Source organism: Oryx dammah, unplaced genomic scaffold (genome assembly GCF_014754425.2).
Source record: "Oryx dammah isolate SB20612 unplaced genomic scaffold, SCBI_Odam_1.1 HiC_scaffold_10, whole genome shotgun sequence".
In the NCBI taxonomy this organism is placed as follows: Eukaryota; Metazoa; Chordata; class Mammalia; order Artiodactyla; family Bovidae; genus Oryx; species Oryx dammah.
The window spans coordinates 52,280,852-52,303,391 of record NW_024070194.1 but is presented as its reverse complement, the minus strand read 5'-3'; the positions used below and the strand labels follow the sequence as shown (position 1 = coordinate 52,303,391).

Below are 22,540 nucleotides of genomic sequence, written 5' to 3'. Positions count from 1 at the left end.
GCCAGTGGGTGTCTCAGTGCTTCCCTAAGAGAGGCAATACCTGACCCCACACTGAACAGAGTGGACACAAACACTGACCTTCCTGTACAAGGCACCCCGTCTTCTAGGATCCACGTGGGTAACTGACACCCTCTCCTGAACTTGGCGTACACTCATGCTCCCGATGACACTGATGCTGTGCTTGATGAGCTGAGGGACAGACCTGGCGCCTGGAGCTGTCCAGTTGATGGGGCGCTTAGGCAAAGCTGGACTCTGGGTTTTGACAGGTCATACTGTAGTCTGCCTCTCCAGAGGCTTCCGAGCATCTCCTCAGAAGCAGGATCTACCAACAGTGGTCATGAACTTGGGTCTCTGTTCGCAAGAAGTTTAGAATGCAGAGTGTGGCAGCAGACAGACCTACAAGCTGAAGAATGTTAAGTCCAGCCAGGTGCTGGGAACATTCTCCAGGTAAAGGGGAGCATCAAGGAGGAACTACATGTCCTCAACACATCACATCAGAGCCTGTAAGTTAGCATTTAACTCCTGTAGAAGTTCTCTTAGAGCAGGGGTCCCCAACCTCTCAGATCTCATATCTGATGATCTGAGATGGAGAGGATATAGTAATAATAATGTGTACCATAAACATAACATGCTTGACTCATCTACCAACCACCATTCCCCTCACCCCACCGTCCATGCAAAAACTGCCTTCCATGAAACTGATCCCTACTGCCAAAAAGGTTGGAGACTGCTGATAGAAGACTTCTGAATGGAGTCTAACTGAATGGAGAGGCAGGCCCAGTCCTGCCCAGTGTCCACAGCAGAAACATCCCCAGGAGAACCTGCCATCCAGGAAAATGGATCTTTAAACCTACACATGCCCCCTCCCTACACTTTTTTAAGAAAACTGGAGTATCATTGCTTTACATACTGCATTAGTTTTTGCTGTTCAGCAAAGTGAATCAGCTCCACATACATATGTCCCCTCTCTTGGACTTCTTTCTGATCTAGGCCACCACAGAGCACTGAGTAGAGTTCCCTGTGTTACACAGCAGGTTCCCACTAGCTATCTATTTTATACATGGCAGTGTATGTCAATCCTAATCTCCCAACTCATCCCACCCTCCCTTCCCCATGTGGTGTCCATACGTTTGCTCGCACATAGGTTCATTTGTACTATTTCTTTAGATTCCACATACATGCATTACCCCTACACTTTAAAAGGAGAAGTTGGTTCTCCTCAAAGTCTATGTTGTAGACACCTGGCAGTCCTGGATCCAGGCAAAGAAACATTGGTTTAGGCAGAAAGGCAGGTTCAGCCAATCTGGCTTTACCACTGTTACCAGTCCCACTCCCAGTGATGCTGCTGTGGCTGCTGCTAAGTCGCTTCAGTCGTGTCCAACTCTGTGCAACCCCATGGACTGTAGCAGTGGGTTGCCATTTCCTTCTCCAATGCATGAAAGTGAAAAGTCAAAGTGAAGTCGCTTAGTTGTGTCCGACTCTTAGTGACCCCATGGACTGTAGCCTACCAGGCTCCTCCATCCATGGGATTTTCCAGGCAAGAGTACTGGAGTAGGGTGCCATTGCCTTCTCTGAGTCCCAATGATGTTCCTGTCCTAATTCCCCAGAACTTACTGTTGACCAAAGGGACTCTACAGAGGAAATGAGGTTAAGGACCTTGAGGTGGAAGCTGGTCTTGCATTTTCTAGGGGGTTCCAATCTGTGCACCCCTTCCCCCACCCTGCCAGCATCTCTCCTGGATGCACCAGAATAGGGAGAGCAAACTGAGCCAAAGGAGAACTGTGTGTTACATTCTTCACCTGTATCAGACAAGCTGATCTTTCCATAGCATCTGCCCCTCTCGTCCTCCTCCCAGGATGCTGCTTTCCTAGAGATCAGCAGCTTAGTGCTACAGCCGGATGTGCACAAGGGGACTTGGGGGGGTGGGGCTCTGGTCTCCAAGCTCCTCCCACCTGGCACAAAGCCAGGGTCTGACTGTTCTGAGCACCCACGAAGGCATCTACAGTCTCAGCATGTTCCATTGTAATTGCTTTCTCACAGCTTCAGGGTCTCTCCTTTACTTTCCAAACTCTTGTCTCTATACTCATTCTTGCTCGCAGATAACATCCAACTTTAAGGATCACAAAAATCTGTAGATACACAGCTCCCTCGTTTGTGAACTTGGAAACCTGGTAAAGACTCAGGGGCTGGGAAAGTGGTATCAACAGAAATAAAGAGTTCAGAGGAGAGAGAAGAGATGAAAGACTCAATGAGGGCCTGCTACGCCCTCACATCCTGAACACGCAGGCACGGAAGGCTTCCTGGAAGGAGTGGCAGTGTTGCCAGGCCCTGACAACGGTCATGAAGCAAAGTCATTCCAGCAGGTGTGCCAAAGCTGCTTGGGGCTCAGCAAGGCTCCTCTATTCAGGAAGAACTAGAATGTTCCAACCTTTCATCGCCTGCCTTTTTAGACTCAGACCCCACTGTGTACCTGGCCTTCCTGGGGCTACACAGCAAGCCACTCACTACAAAGGGTCAGAAGGGAGACTGAAAACTTTCAGTTAGCCTCTTATGAGCTGTCAGTTCTAGGCATGTGATTAGCAAGCCTCATCCCCACCGTGCCTTCGTTTCTTCATCTGTTAAAGAAAAAATGATGTTGTTTTCTCATATGGTGGCCGTAATGCTGAGGTAAGCTGGGCACCAGGGCGTGACATGGGTTAGAGTGATTAAATAAAGATAATTATATGATTACTTCTCTAGGGTTTCTTCCTCTGAAAAATAACATGGTATTTTCTACTGACACCAAATCTCCAAGCATATATGGAAGAAAGGTTTGGATCCTCTTTGAAGAAAGCGACTCAGGCTAAAGGCACTGTCCCACTTCCTCCATGAGTCACCAGCGGATGACTCTGCCCTGCCCTGCGGGATCCTCTCACTGCTCCAGCTGCGTGCCAGATGACAGCCACGTTCCACTCTCATCTGTAGACTGGACCCATCAGAGCAATCATTTCCACCTGGAGATGTGGCTCTGGCTGGGCAGAAAGGACGAGCTTCTCAGGGTCCCAAGTCTTGGATTCCCTCAGCTATTAATATTAGCCCTGGGGCCTCCATTCAGTAAGTGTAGGGGGCAGAATAATGGCCCCTCAACATGTCCATATCCTGATTCCAGAGACCTTGGGGTCTGTAACCTTATATTGCTAAAGGGACTGTGCAGAGCTGATTAAGTTACTACTACTGCTGCTAAGTCACCTCAGTCGTGTCCGACTCTGTGCGACCCCAGAGATGGCAGCCCACCCGGCTCCCCCGTCCCTGGGATTCTCCAGGCAAGAACACTGGAGTGGGTTGCCATTTCCTTCTCCAGTGCACGGAAGTGAAAAGTAAAAGTGAAGACGCTCAGTCGTGTCCAACTTCTAGCAACCCCATGGACTGCAGCCTACCAGGCTCCTCCGTCCATGGGATTTTCCAGGCAAGAGTACTGGAGTGGGGTGCTGTTGCCTTCTCCGGGTTAAGTTAAGGACTTGAAAAAAATTGTTCTTGGAGTTGCTTTAGAATGTTGCATTAGTTTCTGCTGTATAGCAAAGCCAGTCAGTTACATGTATACATATATTCCCTCCTTTTTTTGGATTTCCTTCCCATTTAGGCCACCACAGAGCACTGACTAGAGTTCCCTGAGCTCTACAGTAGGTTCTCGTTAGCTATCTATTTTATATGTAGTATCAATAGTGTGTATGTGTTGGTCCCAATCTCCCAGTTCATCCCATCTTTTCTTCCTCCTTTGGTATCCATGTTTGTTCTCTATATCTTTGTCTCTATTTTTGCTTTGCAAACAGGTTCATAGATGGAGAGATGATCTTGGGTTATCTGGGTGGGCCCAACATAATCCCAGGGGTCCTAAGAGGGAAGATGGGGGTGCAGGAGGACCAGAGTCAGGGATGCTCAGATGCTGGCTTTGATGATGGAGGAAGGGACTGCCAGTTGAGGACTGCAGGCAGGCTCTAGACCCTAGAAAGGCAAGGAAACATTCTTGCCTAGAGCCTCCAAAAGATGAAAGCCTGCTGACACCTAAATTTCAGACTTCTGACGCCCAGAACTGTGAGAGAATATATCTGTTCTGTTTTTGGCTACTAGGTTGGTGTTGATGTTTGGTGGCTAAGTCATCTCTGTCTCTTTTGCCATCCCATGTACTGTAGCCTGCCAGGCTCCTCTGTCCATGAAATTTCCCCGGCAAGAACACTGGAGTAGTTTACCATTTCCTCCTCCAGGGGATCTTCCCAACCCAGGGATCGAACCCATGCCTCCTGTCTTGGCAGGTGGATTCTTTATCACTGAGTCACCAGGGAAGCCCTTTTTGGCCACTAAGATCATCTTAATTTGTTATCAGAAGCAACAGGGAACCAATACAGTAACTGAATCTCTCTGGGGCTGTCTGTGAGGGATTTTACTTAGTTTTAGCAGGAGAAATTTTCTTCTGGGGTAGCAACTCACTGACAAGAAAGAAAAGTTAAAAACTAAGTTGCAGAAAGGCCACAGGAGAGTCTCCAAGGAAAAATGGGTGCTGTCCACTAGAAGAGGAGGAGGTGGGCAGGCCAACTATCCCCTCTCTGCTATAGTGAGACAGGATGGGCCTGGCTCCCTCTATGCGCTGAAGCTGATAGTCATGGTCCATGTTCGAAATGCATCCAGAATTAATTTACAGAGGTGACAGTGAAAAGATGGATAGCTCTATGCCTCTGAAAGCAGCTGTATCACACGCAGTTATGCGCAGGGCCACATGGGGAAGCACCAGGTTGACTGGGAGGCAGAGGAGCCCAGGGGAGAGCAAAGCCCAGAGTCTTTATGGCTGGTTTCACAGGAAGGAATGGGTGAAACAGGGTAGGTGAATAATTTGATTAAAATCTCAGAGCCTAGAGCGAAAGAAGTGATCTCCAGTTGCCCAGTGCCTGGATCAGGGGGAATATTGGCTTGGTGCATCAGAGTTAGAGAAAAGAGGTGGTCAGGACTGGGGCTTGGGGTTGGTTGGCTTGGATATGAAAGGCATGCTAACGGATGAACTGTTCTCTCCTCTGGGAATGAGGAGCATTCTCCCTCGCCAGCATCATTAAATACAGGAAGTGAAAAACAGGACTGATCTATGCAACCTGCAGCCTTCCGGATGGCTTTCTGCCCTCCTGACCTTTCCATACTCTGCTCTCGTTATGTAACTTCCACCTCCTTGATCTTCGAAGATTTCAACTAACCCTTGGATCCTGGCACAAGATGCTTCTTGATGAGCACATCCCCTCAGTGATCTGCTCAGGTGGTACCCATCATCTGGTCCTACAAGAGCCCTGGCTCACTGCACGGGGGTTCTGGAGAACAGTCCTGGGGCTTCGAGCATCTGCATTCCTGAACCCTGTTTGCTCCAAAGGACGTGTGACACTGAGCAGGTGACTAACTTGCCACAGTCTGATGTCTTCATCTGCAAAACGATGAAAACTGCTACCCTGAAGGGCTTGTGGGGGGTGAGGGGAGATTAAATCAGACACGGACAGGGTCTTGTATGCAGGCACAGAACAGCTCTTCCAGAGCAACAGCTGTCACCTTTAACCTCTCATGAAGGCCTAAGACCCAGGCTAACCTGGCCAATTCCTCCTGCTTCCCAGACACTGCCTCTGAGCACAGCCAGGAGTTCAGCTTTGGCATCATGAGCTTGGGGGGCAGACGCTATCTCAGGAAGGTTTCTGGGGGCACTGAAATCTGGTCATGCTAGTGTGAGAGCACTGACAAGGAAGACTGGCTCCCTGTCACGGATGGGGCTGCAGCATCAATTGCCAGTGGGCGAGGTGATCAATTCAGAATACGGAGTGAACCTGTGGCACAGAGTCTTGGAAAATCTTCTCTCCTCTCAAAGCTGAGGTCTACAGAGGATGACTGGGAGCTGTTCATGGAAGGAGAAAAGTCAACAGAGAACCAGTTAAAGTGACAGGAAAGGATGAATTATGCTCAGGAGTCTGATGAACAGACTTCTGACGGTAAAGAGAGTCCTCAAAGGCAAGATGCCTATGGATGACCTGTGCTGTGGGTGATGAATGAGCCAGCATCACTTAGCTCATGAGGGCTCTCGTCTGGCCCCTATGGGAGCAGACCCTGACCAGAGCAGCTGTCTGTAGAATCCCAGCTGCAGATCAGCTCTGGAGGATTCATCAGGAAATGATGCCATGAACAGGAGAGGTCACCAGCCTGGTCACTTGAGAGGCATCGTGTTAAAGTTGTCTGCACACTGGCTCTCGACACTCCACACAACTCAACACCCCTGCCTGTTGCCATCTAAGACGGCACAGCAAACAATTCCAGCTCACGAGAATGAGAATGCATTTATTTCTCAGCAAACATTATATTGAGTAGTAGTATGATAGACATGCTCTTCTGTTATTGGTGGGCATATTTATTTAACATGAGCATATTCATTTTGCAAAAAAAACCCCAAACAAACACACATTTGAGTTTTACTGTTTCTGTTCAATCCAAGGGTCTCGTGCAGACCCTCACACCCATTCATGACTGTAGCAATGAACACCACTGGGGACCACATCTTTCCTTCTTGAAAAGTCTCCCCCTCTGGCTCCAATGCACTATCCTTGTTCTTATTTTTCCCCTGGACAATTCTACAGTCCTTATGGTTTTGCTTTTAGCTCACTGTATTCTCTTCCCTAAACCGATCATCTGATTTTGTAGCTTCAATGAGTATCTCTGAGTATGAGCACTCAGAGTCACTGCCATCTTCAACCCCTGCTACACCAAAACTCCCACTTGTACATGAACCATTAAATCCAACCAAATGCACACAACAGTTCCCTACCCCAATTCCTCAATGTCCCTCTAATGTCTCCAGACCTCCAGGATCAAAATGATGAAGTCATTCTGGCACCTACCTCTTTTTTCAGTCACCCTATTAATCAAGTTTGATTACCTCCTCCTCTACCACAGAAATTCTCAGTCTGTGGCAAGGGAGGATCTGAAGCTCCAAGCAAAGCTATATGCGCCTTTTTTCAGCTGAAAAGTGAACACAGCTTTCATCAGCTTCTCAAAAGGTTCATGACTCAATGGATTAATAAGATGCTTTATGGTACTTATTCTTATTTATATCATCCTACGATTTTATTCATTCTCTTTTTCTTCTACCCTAAAATATAGCCATTAGATTAGTGTTAACAGGTTCCTTCTCAGTCTCCATTTTTTTGGCCATGGGATCTCAGATCCCCAACCTGAGATCGAACCCAGGTCCCCGCAGTGAAAACACCAAGTCCCAATCACTGGACCACCAGAGAATTCCCCCTTCCTGATCTCCTTGATAACAATTCCTTCCTTCCTTCAATGTGTCCTACACACATAAACTCTCTCCTTGGTTTATGCAGGAAAAGCAGCATCCACTATCCACGGGATCAAGTACCCAGCCTGGTATGTGACAGAGTATCCACTGAACAGGCCACGCAATGCCTACCCAGCCAAATTTCATCTCTCTCTGTTCACTAACAGAACAAATACGGAAACGCTGGTCTGGAGGAGGGCAATGTAGAGCGTGGGAAAGGTAGACTGAGTGTTAGCTTTGCTACCTATTAGCTCAGTAACCTTAGAGTCTGATATCATTCTGGAATCTCTGTTCATCTTTATTGAAAATTGGGAATATCTGCATACTGCCTACACCTTGCAGGTGATTTGAAAAAACTTTTGAGTGCTAAACCCATCTAAGGCCTTTGTCAGCCAGGAGTCCTTCTACCCTCAGTTTTTGGCTGATTTGTGTTATTACTGCCTGTAATGCCCGCCCCCACCCTTTCTACAACTCAGATCTCATCCACATATTCAGGCTTTTCACAGCTTTCTCTGCTCTGCCCCCTGTTCAATTTCTGCCTTCACAAAATACTATGGTGTTTATTGAGATTTCATCATTAAGTCCTTCAGAATAGACAAAGTACTTTCTGCTCTTGGCTGTTATTTCCAGGTACTAGCAGAGTGCCTTGATCAGGAGGCACGGTAAATATGGTCACCATACAGTCAGCATTCACTACCACAACTATCCAACAAAGAAGGGGCTTTCATTATTTTCATTTTCCAGATTAGAAAAAGGTTCAGATCACCCCCAGGTAATGACCCCAAAGTTCAAATTCTCTAGGCATTAAGTATATGGGCTTTGCTAGTGGCTCAGTGTAAAGACCCTGTCAGCAATGCAAGAGACATGGGTTTGATCCCTGGGTCAGAAAGAGTCCCTGAAGAAGGGAACGGCAACCCACTCCAGTATTCTTGCCTGGGAAATCTCATGGACAAAGGAGCCTGGTGGACTGCAGTCAGTGGGGTTGCAAGAGTTGGACAAGACTTAGCAACTAAACCACCAACTAGCACCACCACCATCTTTCAGGATTTCTCAGTTTCGTCCTCTTCATCAGCCTACCATTTTCTCAAGGGTGGGGACAGCAGACTTCACTTCTTTTGTATTCTACATATGCAAGGCACTGCTGGAAACACATTGTGTGCTATGTAAATATTATGTTTCAGAATGCCAGGTATATGAGAGGTACAATATGCTGTGCTTAAGTCATTTGCTCCTGTCATATGCCTCCCTCCTGTTGTTTTGGGTGTTTCCATGGAAAGTCCTTATACAGACCAAGAAAAGAACCAATTTGAAAAATCTCAGTATATGGCCAGTGACAATAATGGAGAGAAATCATTTTGTGTCTAATCTGTAATCTTATGGTAGGATGCTAAATTTAAAATCTCTGCAAATAAATCTGTGGACAAAGTGTGAAGCCCAGATTATTAATAAGCATTTGCCATATCTTTATTTATCCTATCTAGCAGCTTCTGAGGGGTTGGTGACAGAACCTTAGCACTTAAATTGCTGAGTCTTAAAGAAAAAAAGGGAACAGTTACCATATTTCCATGAGAAGTCTCATTAATTCAAAAGGCAATGATTTTTTGAGATCAAACCTCAAACCATGAGATGGTTCCATGAAATTCACTAGCACCAGGAGGTGTCTTTTACATTCTCCATTATAACCCTCACTGCTCTCTGCCCTCAACATACAGTGTAAAAAGAAATTATCAACATACATGTGTGCAAACAGCACCTGTATAAATAGCCAAGAAGAATCTGTAGCTGGCTTAGGACAGATATTAAACTACACACAAAAAATACAAAATGTAAGGCAGATTTTAAAAATACCCCATACATTCTAGACTATCTGCCCCATTGGAGGAGAGAAATGAGGATTCTGGCAGAACAAAACTAACAATCTCATGCACAAAAGATGCTCATTAAACTTCATCATCCTGTCTACTCTAATGATGCTTTTACTTAATAAAAATTCCCCAAGCAGTTGCAAGGATATTAGGCAAGGTCTTTGGTTATGTATCAGAGGTCTGAGCTGTCACCAGCAAGCATGCAGTTTGGGGGGTAAGGCTCCCTGGGGAAGGAGCAAATACAGCTTTCACAGAATACATGCAGAGAAAAATCAATAACTGCAACTTGCTTCCCTGCTTAAGCATTTAAGAGAATAGGTAATCCTTTTAAATTAAACTGCAAAGTGCTAAATGTTGCAATTTCCAGAATAAACTAAAAAAACAAAAGAAAACAGGAGGAAGAGCATTCTTGTAAGTTTTCTAAGAAAGCTACTTCCTTAACAGACTCCAGACCTGGAGTACTGGAGAATATTTTTTATGAAAAGAATTATTTCGAGATATCACTATGTTGAGGCTGCACAGGTGTCTATGTGTTGGTAATACACAAACCTATTTATAGATACAAGGAAGGAAGTGACAACCATCTCTTTATTTTGTTGTTTTCTATGTTTTGACCATACCACATGGCATAGCATGTAGGACCTTAGTTCCCTGACCAGTGATTGAACCTCTGACCCTGCAATAGAAGTCCATTAATTAATGGACTGCAGGGAAGTCCCAAGAAATTATTTCTATTACATGCATGTAATACCACCAAAAATTATTCCTAAGAAAACATTACTATTAAAATTCACGATCTTGATATGCATATGTGTAACTGATTTACCTTGCTATACAGCTGAAACTAAGACGGCACTATAAATCAACTACAGTCCAACACAAATTTAAAAAAAAGGTCACTAACTAGAATCTGGCTCTCAAAAGCTAAACAGTAATTATCTAATAGATCCCTTAACATGGACAGCTAGATGATAATTCTATATAATCACAAATTATTGCTTCTGTCCACATTATACAACCCATCTTAAATTTCATGTCCAGTCAATACAGAGTTGGCTGGAGAGATATGAGAGTTGGTGCAAGAATGAGGTATGACCCCAAAACTTAAAGGCAGAAAGGTTGCCCTCTATGTGTAAAATGATCACATCAACACAAATGAACCAAAGCAGGAACTCAGAAAGTCTCTCCAAGAAACACCAGCACAACTCAGGCCAGCAAGATTTGATTAGAAGCCAGCCAAAGGTATGAACAAAGCTGGAGAGAGACACTGTGCATCAGAAGAGCAGTGGTATTCTTCAGCAACTCCAGCAGTGGGGTAGACTCAAGCAGTGGGCATCTATGGGATCCAGCTGGGAGTTCTGTGGGCACCTTGATAATGTCTGTGAGTACAGGAAGAGGAAATAAACACGATGTTACTGCAGCCCTTCCAAGGCTTCATGGTACAGCTGGGGCCACCTCCCTGCCTTCTGCCATGACCCTCCATGTTCCCAATCTCCAGCACATGGGCAAACAAATTAGGCCTCTGCCCATTTCCGAGGTCCGTACGTCTATTTCCTTTGTTCAAAATGCTTTTCTCCAGGTCTCTGTAAGATAGGCACTCGTACCGTCCCTGTTGTACAGGTTAGGGAAAGGACACAGAGAACTTCAATAACTTTGGTTTCAAAACCATTCAGTCTCAACCTTCTCCCTTTACTCTGGGTGCAGACACTGGTTCATACATGAGCCTGTGGCCAACCTGTGCCAACCACAGAAAGACCCAAGATCTTACCTCAAACTATTGGGAAGAAGAGCCCTTTCTTTTGAGTTGAATTAGGAGCCTAGATCTGCAGCTGGCCATGGTGGCATCTGAGAAGAGAGTTTGCCTGGCAAAGAAACCAGCAGGCAAAGCAGAACTGACAGATGGAGGGAAATGGAGTCCAGAGACACTGAGCCCATGCTCATGCCATGCCTTAAAAAACCTATTTACTGTACTGCTGGATTATTAGTAATATAAATTTCTTCTAACACTTCGTGTTTGTTGCATTCCAAGAACACTGAGCCCTGAATGACACGTCACTCTGATCTACTTCAAATGTGAGTTCCTAAGACTTTTTGGCCCACATTCTCTCTCTTTAACCACATTCGTTTCCTTCATACCACAGTCACAATATAATTATTTTGATTATTATTAATTGATTTGTTTGCCACCTCCTTTAATTGGAAGATTAACTCCAAGAGGACAGGAATCTTGTCTGTCTTCATTAGTATCCCCTCTGACCGGTGCACCATGGGCACACAATGATTGTTTGCTGATTGACTGAAAGTACACATCACTGCACTTACTAGGATGTACTGCAATATCCAACCACCTGAGTCTCTTACCAGCCTGATCATTAGTGCCTCTGAGGCAGGAGTGTCTTAATCCTTTTGTTTCTCCCGTGTTGGCCACACACTAGTCACCAAATAAACATCAACTGGTGGACTGAAAGAATACATATATTTTTTAATATTCTTAATTGTAGGATAATTACTTTATAATACTGTGATGGTTTCTGCCATACAGCAATATGAAATGCCACAGATATATGTATGTCCCCTCCCTCTTCAAGCCCCCCTCCCTCCCCATCCCACTCCTCTAAGGTTGTCACAGAGCACCAGCTTTGAGTTCCCTGCATCACACGGCAGACTCCCACTGGCTGTCTGTTTTACATATGGCAATGTGTATGTTCCAATGCTCTTCTCTCAAATCATCCCACCCTCTCCTTCCCCTACTGTGTCCCAAAATTTGTCATTTATGTCTGTGTCTCCTTTGCTGCCCTGCAGGCAGGATCATCAGTACTGCCGCGAAAGAGTATCTTAGCCGAGGAACATTTCCTGATTCATTCCTTAACTCTACACTCATCAAGTGAGGATAGACATGCCTCCCATACAGAGGTGTTCACTGAGAAAACACGTGCTGTGTACGCCAAGGCAGGTCTTTTAGTCTTCAGGGGCAGTTTTCCTGTTAACAAAATCCCGGGCCCCTACATAAGCTTCTTCTGTTGTGTCCCCAGTCTCTTTTCTGAGGCTTGGAGAGGTGAGAGTGGAGGTGCATAAAATGCATTGTGGTGCCATTTTGTGAAGCTGCTTGGGAGCCGTCCATTCTTCTCTTGTGGAGATTCTCATTTTAAAATGTTTAAAAGTTTTTTTTGCTGTGGACCATTTTTTAAAGCCTTTATTGAATTGTTGTAACACTGCTTCTGTTGTTTACATCCTGTTTTTTTGGCCATGAGGCATATGGGATCTTAGCTACCCAACCAGGGATTGAACCTGCAGCCCCTGCATTAGAAGGCGAAGTCTTAACCACTGGACCACAAGGGAAGTCCTGGAGGGTCCCTCTCAAAATACTGTGTGACCAGGGGTTTTCATTCAATTCCTTTACAGCACAGTAGGTTTTATTGAATATTAACCATCATTTTGGAGAAGGCACTGGCAACCCACTCCAGTACTCTTGCCTGGAAAATCCCATGGACGGAGGAGAATGGTAGGCTGCAGTCCATGGGGTCGCGAAGAAGCGGACACGACTGAGCGACTTCACTTTCACTTTTCACTTTTATGCATTGGAGAAGGAAATGGCAACCCACTCCAGAGTTCTTGCCTGAAGAATCCCAGGGACGGGGGAGCATGGTGGGCTGCTATCTCTGGGGTCGCACAGAGTCAGTCATGACAGAAGCAACTTAGCAGCAGCAGCAGCAACCATCATTTGATATTAGCAAGAACTAGCTGAGTACAGGAATAGCTTAACACAGAGGATTAAGTCAAAATGAACATTATAAAAATGCTGGGGATTTCTTCCTTTCCTTTGGACAAATTAAACATCAGAATGAATTTTTATTATCATGGAAAGATGGGAGTTTTTGAGCCACACCAAAGGCTTGGTGTTCACGACCTTTTAAGTTATTAAGCTAGTGACTGTAACAGCCAAACGCAGGCAGCACACGCTACACACCAGCATTTCCACAGGAAGCTTCTGTGGCATTTTCTGTATTAACTCATTTAAGCCTAAACAAAAGACATCATGGAGGGCTGCACAGCTGTCCTGTGCGTCTAGATATAAATGACACTGCAACTGGAACACCAGTGTCCAAACAGAGAAGCTTCCGCTTTGTCTTTGTTTCTCAGACACAGACCAATGGTAAAGCGTATCTACAGGTATTGTTACTCATCCTCCTCTCCCTCTCGGTGGCTATTAATATGGACTCCCTGCTTCCAGGGCCCTCCTCCCCTCTCAGCCCAGATGATCGGATGATGTGACACTGGCGGGTGACTCAAGGCCAGGTCAATGGAGAGCGAGCCATCTCTAAGTGCTGGTCTATGCAGGTTTCAGAGTGCATGGCAGATAAGACTGACTCAGGAGGCAGAAGGCTTTGGAATTAATCCACTGACTAAGGTAATCTGTGCTTTCCTAGATAGGAAATGGGGCATTTGGACTTAAACAGGGGTGGGAGCCATCTGGTATATGCACTGCCACCCTCCCGCCCCTCACCTTGCACACAGACTGGGCATTCACTCAACGCATCCAGAACCTACTTACATCACACCCTACGGGCAATGGCTTCAACTTGGTCACAGTTGGGCATTTGAATGGAACCTGCACGTTGTATGTATGAAATGTGTATAGGACTCTGCTTACATTAAAACTCATTTACCCTTAGGAAAAACCACATTCAGTGAAACCTCCTATCTCCAAGGTTCCTCTTATGTTCAGGTTAGATTACAGCATGACACCTGAGATTCTAAGCAGCACTATTATCTGCTTCTCCTCCATGTCCACTAGAAAGTCTGTGAGGTTATGTTCCACTTACACAGCAAAGAGAGTAAAAAATAAATAACCCTAGAAGTCAAACCAGAAAGCCTGCATCTACCTACAGATGGATGTAGCCATGAGGCTCTTGCCAAGTGGACTTCAGGAAGCAGTAGCTACAAGTCAATTCTAGTCATTGTCTCTTTCGCTTCTTCGCTCATCTAAGCTGGGCTCTCTCTGAAGTGCCAAACCCTGCCATCCCTGGAACATGGCATGTCAAGTTGACAGTGCTTTCCCTCCATTCCTGATTGCAGTATTTTAACTAGTGGTGAGAGGTTGGCAGTAGAGGAGAAGCCAGGCTTTTGTGGCAAAGAAACAAAACAAATTACATGTTCAGTTCAGTCGCTCAGTCATGTCCGACTCTTTGCGACCCCATGAATCACAGCACGCCAGGCCTCCCTGTCCATCACCAACTCCCGGAGTTCACTCAAATTCATGTCCATCGAGTCCGTGATGCCATCCAGCCATCTCATCCTCTGTTGTCCCCTTCTCCTCCTGCCCCCAATCCCTCCCAGCATCAGGGTCTTTTCCAGTGAGTCAACTCTTCGCGTGAGGTGGTCAAAGTATTGGAGTTTCAGCTTCAGCATCAGTCCTTCCAATGAACACCCAGGACTGATCTCCTTTAGAATGGACTGGCTGGATCTCCTTGCAGTCCAAGGGACTCTCAAGAGTCTTCTCCAACACCACAGTTCAAAAGCATCAATTATGTATTCACGTGTATATGTGGAATCTAGAAAAATGATCTTATTTGCAAAGCAGAAGTAGAGACAGATGTAGAGAACAAACCTATGGATACCAAGGGGAAATGGTGGGTAGGATAAATTGGTAGACTGGAACTGATATATATATATACACACACACACACTATGATATACTATGTATAAAATAGATAACTAGTGAGAACCTACCGTATACCACAAGGAAGCCTACTCAATTCTCTGTGGGGATCTAAATGGGAAGGAAATCCAAAAAAGAGGGGATATATGTAAACATACAGCTGATTCACTTTGCTGTATAGTAGAAACTACCACAACACTGTAAAGCAACCATACTCCAATGAAAACAAATCAAAACCTAGAGTGGATATATGTATAACTGATTCATTTTGCTGTATACCTGAAACTAATACATCACTATAAATCAACTACATTCCAATAAAAATTTTTTTAAGATACAGAAAATCAACAAAAAACCCAAAATGGTGCTTGGGAATTAGCCCAACAACTGGGGAAGAGAATAATGGAGAAAAACATCTATGAGAGCTCAAGAATCGAAGAGCTTTTGGATCTCCATCTTCCTTGAGCCTTAAGTTCTACAGCAAAAACACACTTCAAAAAGGAATGGAAGATTAAAAAAAGGAATTGTAGCTTTGATATACTCAGCAGATTTAATACATGTCATCCAGTTCCTCCTAGTTTTTTTTTTTAATCAGATTTTTAAGAGTTTCAGAGAAATTTATGGTTATCAAGTGCAAAAAGGTTAAAAATTAAGATGTCTGTGGCTTCTGCTGGATGTTAAAAATGGTCTACTGGAGAATTCTGTGCATCAGCCATGAGCCTGGGTGGGGGTCCTGGGAATTTGGGGGGAGGCGAGGACTCTCCCCTGGGGCTCCAGCTTTAGTTGCCTGATGGCCCCATTGGGTCCTGAAGTCTCAGAGCAAAACTGTGGCTGTGGGTGGAGAGAGAAGAGCTTGTCACAACAGACCTTTTCATCCAAGAATCTCAAGTGTTTCATCTAGGAATCGCACCCACCAAACACTCCTGGAAGGTGTTAGTGCTAAGCACAGACGGAGGAAGTGAGGCGGAAGTAGAAGCGTGAGGTGGAGGTGCCAGAGGCCCGGGGTTTCTGCAAAATCCAGCCTGGTGCTGCTCTTTTGTCACAGCTTCCGGTACAGGCAGACCCTGCTGTACTGGGCTTCAGAGAAATTGCCTTTATTATAAATTGAAGATTTGCAGCAACCCCACGGAGAGCAAGTCTATTAGTGCCATTTTCCTAATAGCGGTATTTACTTTTTAATTTTTAGTTTTTTTGGCCATGCTGTGTGGCATGTGAGATCTTAGTTCCCCAACCGGGTACTGAACCTGCGTCCCCAACATTGGAAGTGCAGAGACCTAACCACTGGACTGCCTGGGAAAAGTGAAAGTATTAGTTATGAACTGTAGACCCACCAGGCTCCTCTGTCCATGGGATTCTCCAGGCAAGAATACTGGAGTGGGTTGCCATTCCCTTATCCAGGGGATCTTCCTGACTCAGGGATCGAACCCAGGTCTCCTGCATTACAGGTGGATTCTTTACTGTCTGAGCCACCAGGGAAGCCTGGACTGCCAGGGAAGTTCCCCTAGGTTTAAATAAAGGAGGGTGTGTGTGTATACATTTTTTTTTAAACCATAATGCTATCACACACTTTATGATGTCAACATGACTTTTATATGCAGCGGGAAACCAAACATCGTGGGACTCACTTTATTTAGATATTTGCTTTATTGTGGGGTGCAGTGTGGTCATGATGTGGCCATGTGATGACATTTGGGATCACAAAGGGAACACGTACTCAACAGTTATTTCAAATATTAGAAAACATCGTTCTGTTACAAATGACTCAAACTGACCTGTCTTTGCATGGAAAAATACTCCCCCCGAATAGCTGTGAATCAAGAAGATTTCTGGCCGACATATATTGCCTGGAATGGTAAAAACAAGCCCCTCTTAGCCTACTGAATACCTACAGTGAGTTCATTTTTCCTCTCATAAATATTTCAGAAAGCTATTTTTAAAGTCTTATTTTTAAACACATATTAGTCCTTCCAATTTGTGGAGACATATTCTCTACTTTCACGTATGTAGAGCATAGCTCAGTCCAAAACAGGAGATTCACAAAGGTTAACTTTAAATTTTCTAGGAGCCACATTAAAAAAGGAAAAAGAAATAGATGAAATCAAGTTTAGGAATATATTTAATTTAACCCAACAGATCCAAAACATGATCATTTCAATGGGTAATCTGTATAAGATGGTAAATGATCTATTTTATTCCTAATCTAAGGATAAATGATTTAGTAAGTATATCATATAAATTTAATGATTTCTTTTTTTGGTGCTAAGTGTCTTTGAAATCTAGTGAGTATCTGAAAACCCTGATAGCATATCCCAACCAGACAAGCTGTAGTTCAAGGGCTCAAGAGTCACATGTTATTAGCAGCTATCATGCTGCAGAACACAGAGACCATTTGGAAATGGTGCAATCGAGCCACCTTTGTCCTTAGATGAAAGACATTGTGAAAGCTGATGGACCCTTTCTCGACACATGGTTACTTTTAATGTTTTAAGAAAAGTAAGGATGGAAATACGTATATATGTTTTATAAATATACATAAAAGTGTATATATACATATTTTTAAGAGTTATTCCATTCACCTAGAGGGTGTTCCAATATGTTTGTTTGTAGTAGTTATGAGTATGAGCCTGGAAAGGTCATCAGGCCGACAAATAGAACTCCTAAAGCCGTGAACTTGGTGAGAGAAAAGTATAGTCAGTCCCCTTCTTCCCCAACGCAAGAAAACATAAAAACAACTGTAAGGGCCAAAGAAACTCAGCACCAAGTAGATCTTCACTAAAAGGGGCTCAAGCAGCAGCAACAGCTCCAGACCATGTGCGTGCAAGAGTTTTGCTGCATCCCAGGCAAGCTGACTGTCTCACTGAGCTGCGTTCCATTCACTCATTTATTTGCCACGCCACACGGCATGCATGCAGGATCCTAATTCCCAAATCAGGGATCAAACCTGTTCCCTTGTATTGGAAGCACACAGTCCTAACCACTGGTCCACCAGGGAAGTTCAGCCATGCTCTTTTAACTTTTTTTTTGTATTAGGGTATAGCCAATTAACAATGTTGTGACAGGTTCAGGTGAACAGTGAAGGGACTCAGCCATACACATACAAGTATCCATCCTTCCCCAAACTCCTCTCCCATTCAGGCTGCCACTGACTTTGAGCAGAATTCCCTATGCTACACAGTAGGTCCCTCAACCAATTTAAAATTGGTTATTCACTTTAAATATAGCTGTGTGTACATGTCTATCCCTTCACCCCTCAGCCTCGCTGCTTCCCCCTCATGAGCCCCTGTGGCGAGCTTCTATAAACCGAGCCCACAGGTCGGGGTGGGACCCAGGGGACAGAGCAGGGTGAAGGGCCAGAGTCTGAATTTAGTATTTGCTGCTGAAAAAGCAGCGTTCTGAGTGGAGTAAGTCAGAGAATGAGAAATATCGTTTGACATCCCTTATATGTGGAATCTAAAAAGAACTGATACACATGAACTTACTTACAAAACAGAAAGAGACTCACAGACTTACAAAAAGAACTTATGGTTGCTGGGGGGAGGGACAGGGAGTTTGGGATGGACATGTACATGCTGCTATATTTAAAATGGACAACCAACAGGTCCTACTGTCTATAGCACATGGAGCTCTGATAAATGTTACCTGGCAGCTTGGATGGGAGGGGAGTTTGGGGGAGAATGGATATATGTATATGGATGGCTGAGTCCCACAGCTGTTCACCTGAAACTATCAGAATGTTGTTAATCAGCTATACCCCAACACAAATTAAAAAATTTAAAATCGTAAAAAAAAAAAGGTTAAAAAAATAACTGGCAGCTGGGTAACCTCTTATCTAGAAAATGGGATGGAGTACATAGCTCATAGGGTTGTTAGGAGGATGAAATAACCCAAAGTGCTTAGCAGGTACCCAACAGGTACTTAATCAATAAGACTTTTACATACAAGGTGCTGAACTGGGCTTGTCCATTCTAAACTTGGCTGGAGCCACAAAGTTAGAAAATGCCTCATGGCTGCATGCCCAAGTTTTGCACAAGATGCAATCTCTTTCCAAAGAGATATTTTCTTAAATGCTACAATTTATATGCTTGAGGGAAAAAACAACAACAACAACAACACACAAATGGCGGAGAACATAAGCTAGGGGCCTTGGATAGAAAACTACCAAAAAAGTTAGTCACTTTCTGAGCCTGGTCCTCATTGAACATTAACACATAACCATGTTATTCAATGACAAAGATGATCATGGAGGCTCTTCCTGGAGAAAGATGCAATCTCTTTTGCTCTGCCAGGGTTCTGAATGGGTGGCTCCCCAGCACCAATGGGAAAAATAAATAGGGGTACTGAATACACTTTCAGTCCTCCTCTTGCATCAGCCCTCCCATTCACAGGCTAAGCTGTTCTGGAATCTATTCAGAGGGGAACCACATTACATAAGACTCAATAATCTTAATGGTAACTCTGCAGTGAAAGTGTCATTTGTTGTAATGAACACTGATCATAAGTTAAGCCCTGAGCTACTCTCTCTGTTATTTTTCATTATACTGTTCCTTGCTCTGTTATATTTCAGGAGCACTGAGGGAATTCACTCAACTGTGTTTGCCAGTCAGCGTTTCATTCCTCAGATTAGATTCTGCTAAGAGGCAATGGACCAATGTGCCAACTGATTCTTAAGGAAACATCAGATGCTGGTTATAGGTTCTCTGCTGGTGCCCACGGGCACCTCCCCTTCCTCTTGGTTATATGTCTCTTTAATTTACCATTTTTTCTATCTTCTACTCCATCCACAGCATCATTCTCCAGGCCCCAGTCTGACAGAGGATTAAAAACGTGTCTCTGGATACTTGTCCTTCAAGAATGACTGTTCAATTCGACCACCAGAATACTGTTTCCAAAATCATCATCATCTCTCATTGAGCTCTCACTTGCAAACACCACTCTGCTTACATGACAATCACTGCCCTACACACCTCCCCACCCCCCGCTGTTTTAAAGGACACTAACTCCAAAAGACACACCAGTGAGGGAAAGCAGGGATTTGTCCAAGTTTTAAAAACCCAATGTGAAAAATTCATCTTGTGTGTTGTATATGAAACTTGGGTGTATGTGCTTCCATTGGCATCTGTGCTCTTGGAATTGCTTGTAAGTAGGTTGTGAGTCCTTGGAGAGACCACATCACCACCATACCTCAAAGGTCAACAGCACAAACACTTGGAGACTGTGTGTGGGTTGGCCCTTGGTCAAGAACACTCATAGAATTTACCACTCTTACTGAGTGCATCTCCATCTGACACTGGGCACTATTACTATTCCTTAGACCACAGGTCTCTAACCTCTGGGATTCAATGCCTGATGATCTGAGGGGAGCTGATCAATAATAATAAAAAGAAAGTGAACATTATATGTAATGCACTTGAATGTGCTTGAAAACAGAGGAAGCAGCCCCACTGCCTGCTTTAGTACCCATTATTTTGGCTGGGTGCACAAGGAAGTAGCCTGTGTATTTCTTCCTCTAACACGAGGTGCTTTATTGACTATGCCAAAGCCTTTGACTGTGTGGACCACAATAAACTGTGGAAAATTCTGAAAGAGATGGGAATATCAGACCACCTGACCTGCCTCTTGAGAAATCTGTATGCAGGTCAGGAAGCAACAGTTAGAACTCGACATGGAACAACAGACTGGTTCCAAATAGGAAAAGGAGTACGTCAAGGCTGTATATTGTCACCCTGCTTATTTAACTTATATGCAGAGTACATCATGAGAAATGCTGGACTGGAAGAAACACAAGTTGGAATCAAGATTGCCGGGAGAAATATCAATCACCTCAGATATGCAGAAGACACCACTCTTACGGCAGAAAGTGAAGAGGAGCTAAAAAGCCTCTTGATGAAAGTGAAAGAGGAGAGGGAAAAAGTTGGCCTAAAGCTCAACATTCAGAAAACGAAGATCATGGCATCTGGTCCCATCACTTCATGGGAAATAGATGGGGAAACAGTGGAAACAGTGTCAGACTTTATATTTTGGGGCTCCAAAATCACTGCAGATGGTGACTGCAGCCATGAAATTAAAAGACGCTTACTCCTTGGAAGAAAAGTTATGACCAACCTAGATAGTATATTCAAAAGCAGAGACATTACTTTGCCGACTAAGGTCTGTCTAGTCAAGGCTATGGTTTTTCCAGTGGTCATGTATGGATGTGAGAGTTGGACTGTGAAGAAGGCTGAGCACCGAAGAATTGATGCTTCTGAACTGTGGTGTTGGAGAAGACTCTTGAGAGTCCCTTAGACTGCAAGGAGATCCAACCAGTCCATTCTGGAGGAGACCAGCCCTGGGATTTCTTTGGAAGGAATGATGCTAAAGCTGAGACTGCAGCACTTTGGCCACCTCATGTGAAGAGTTGACTCACTGGAAAAGACTCTGATGCTGGGAGGGATTGGGGTCAGGAGGAGAAGGGGCCGACAGAGGATGAGATGGCTGGATGGCATCACTGACTCGATGGACCTGAGTCTGAGTGAACTCCGGGAGTTGGTGATGGACAGGGAGGCCTGGCGTGCTGCGATTCATGGGGTCACAAAGAGTTGGACATGACTGAATGACTGAACTGAACTGAACATGAGGTGCCAGGCCGGCCTTCTGCCCAGTGAAAGCTGCTCAGTCATGTCCAACTCTTTGCAACCCCATGGACTATACAGTCCATGGAATTCTCCAGACCGGAATACTGGAGTGGGTAGCCTTTCCCTTCTCCAGGGGATCGTCCCAACCCAGGGATCAAACCCAGGTCTCCTGCATTGCAGGTGGATTCTTTACCAGCTAAGCTACAAGGGAAGCCCAAGAAAACTGGAGTGGGTAGTCTATCCCTTCTCCAGGGGATCTTCCTGACCCAGGAATAGAACCAGGGTCTCCTGCATTGCAGGCAGACTCTTTACCAACTGAGTTATTGGGGAAGCCCTGGCCTTCTGCCCAAAGACACAGCAAATCAACTCTGGAAGACTGCTGTTCCCAGACATATGGACACTTACTTTCATTTGGACATGTGCAGAGTATGAACTGTCAACTACAAACTGACATTTGCCATCTACCTTTACAAGATTAAATCATGTGCTGCTGCAGCTGCTGATTTTCAATACCCCCGAAGGAGTTCAGGGTGGAGAGCAAAAATGATCTACTCGGTGCTCAGGGAAAAACTGTCAAAACAGATCTTCAGAGAGTTATTAATAAATATGTTCAGGAGCTGATTTTATGAGTCCAATTCTGTATCTTCTTATATCTAGAAAAGCACTAAAATCCTTCATAGTGATGATTGCTCCCCAGGACTAACAGAAACCTTCTGTAAAAAAAAAAAAAGTAGGTACTTGATTGCATGTACTCCCCCTCCACCAAAATCACATATATACTGACCTTCTCCTTTGTCTTTCTGCAGCAATTTCTCAGAGTTATCTGAAATGCTGTCTCCCAGGCTATAGTCCTCATTTGCCTCATATAAAACTTAACTCACAACTCACATTGTACTTTTTTAAAGTCGATTGACAATTTCTTAAAATTCTAGAGAAAAAGGAGAAACTCTGGCAGAAATCCAAACAATGTCTTCCTTCATTTTTAGACTTCTACATTTCACTTTTTAAAGAAACAAATATTTTACAACCCACTGAGAAATTCAAAAGAGGGGTGAAAAGAAAACTGCCAAGAGTCTTC

At 44.5% G+C, this 22,540-nt stretch overlaps 1 protein-coding gene across 1 annotated transcript in view; it reads right to left on the bottom strand.

Annotated features, from left to right (window-relative positions):
• The window catches only part of RSU1 (Ras suppressor protein 1), a 199,405-nt gene that overhangs the window by 1,334 nt on the left and 175,531 nt on the right, over positions 1-22,540 (bottom strand). The window lies entirely within an intron of this gene.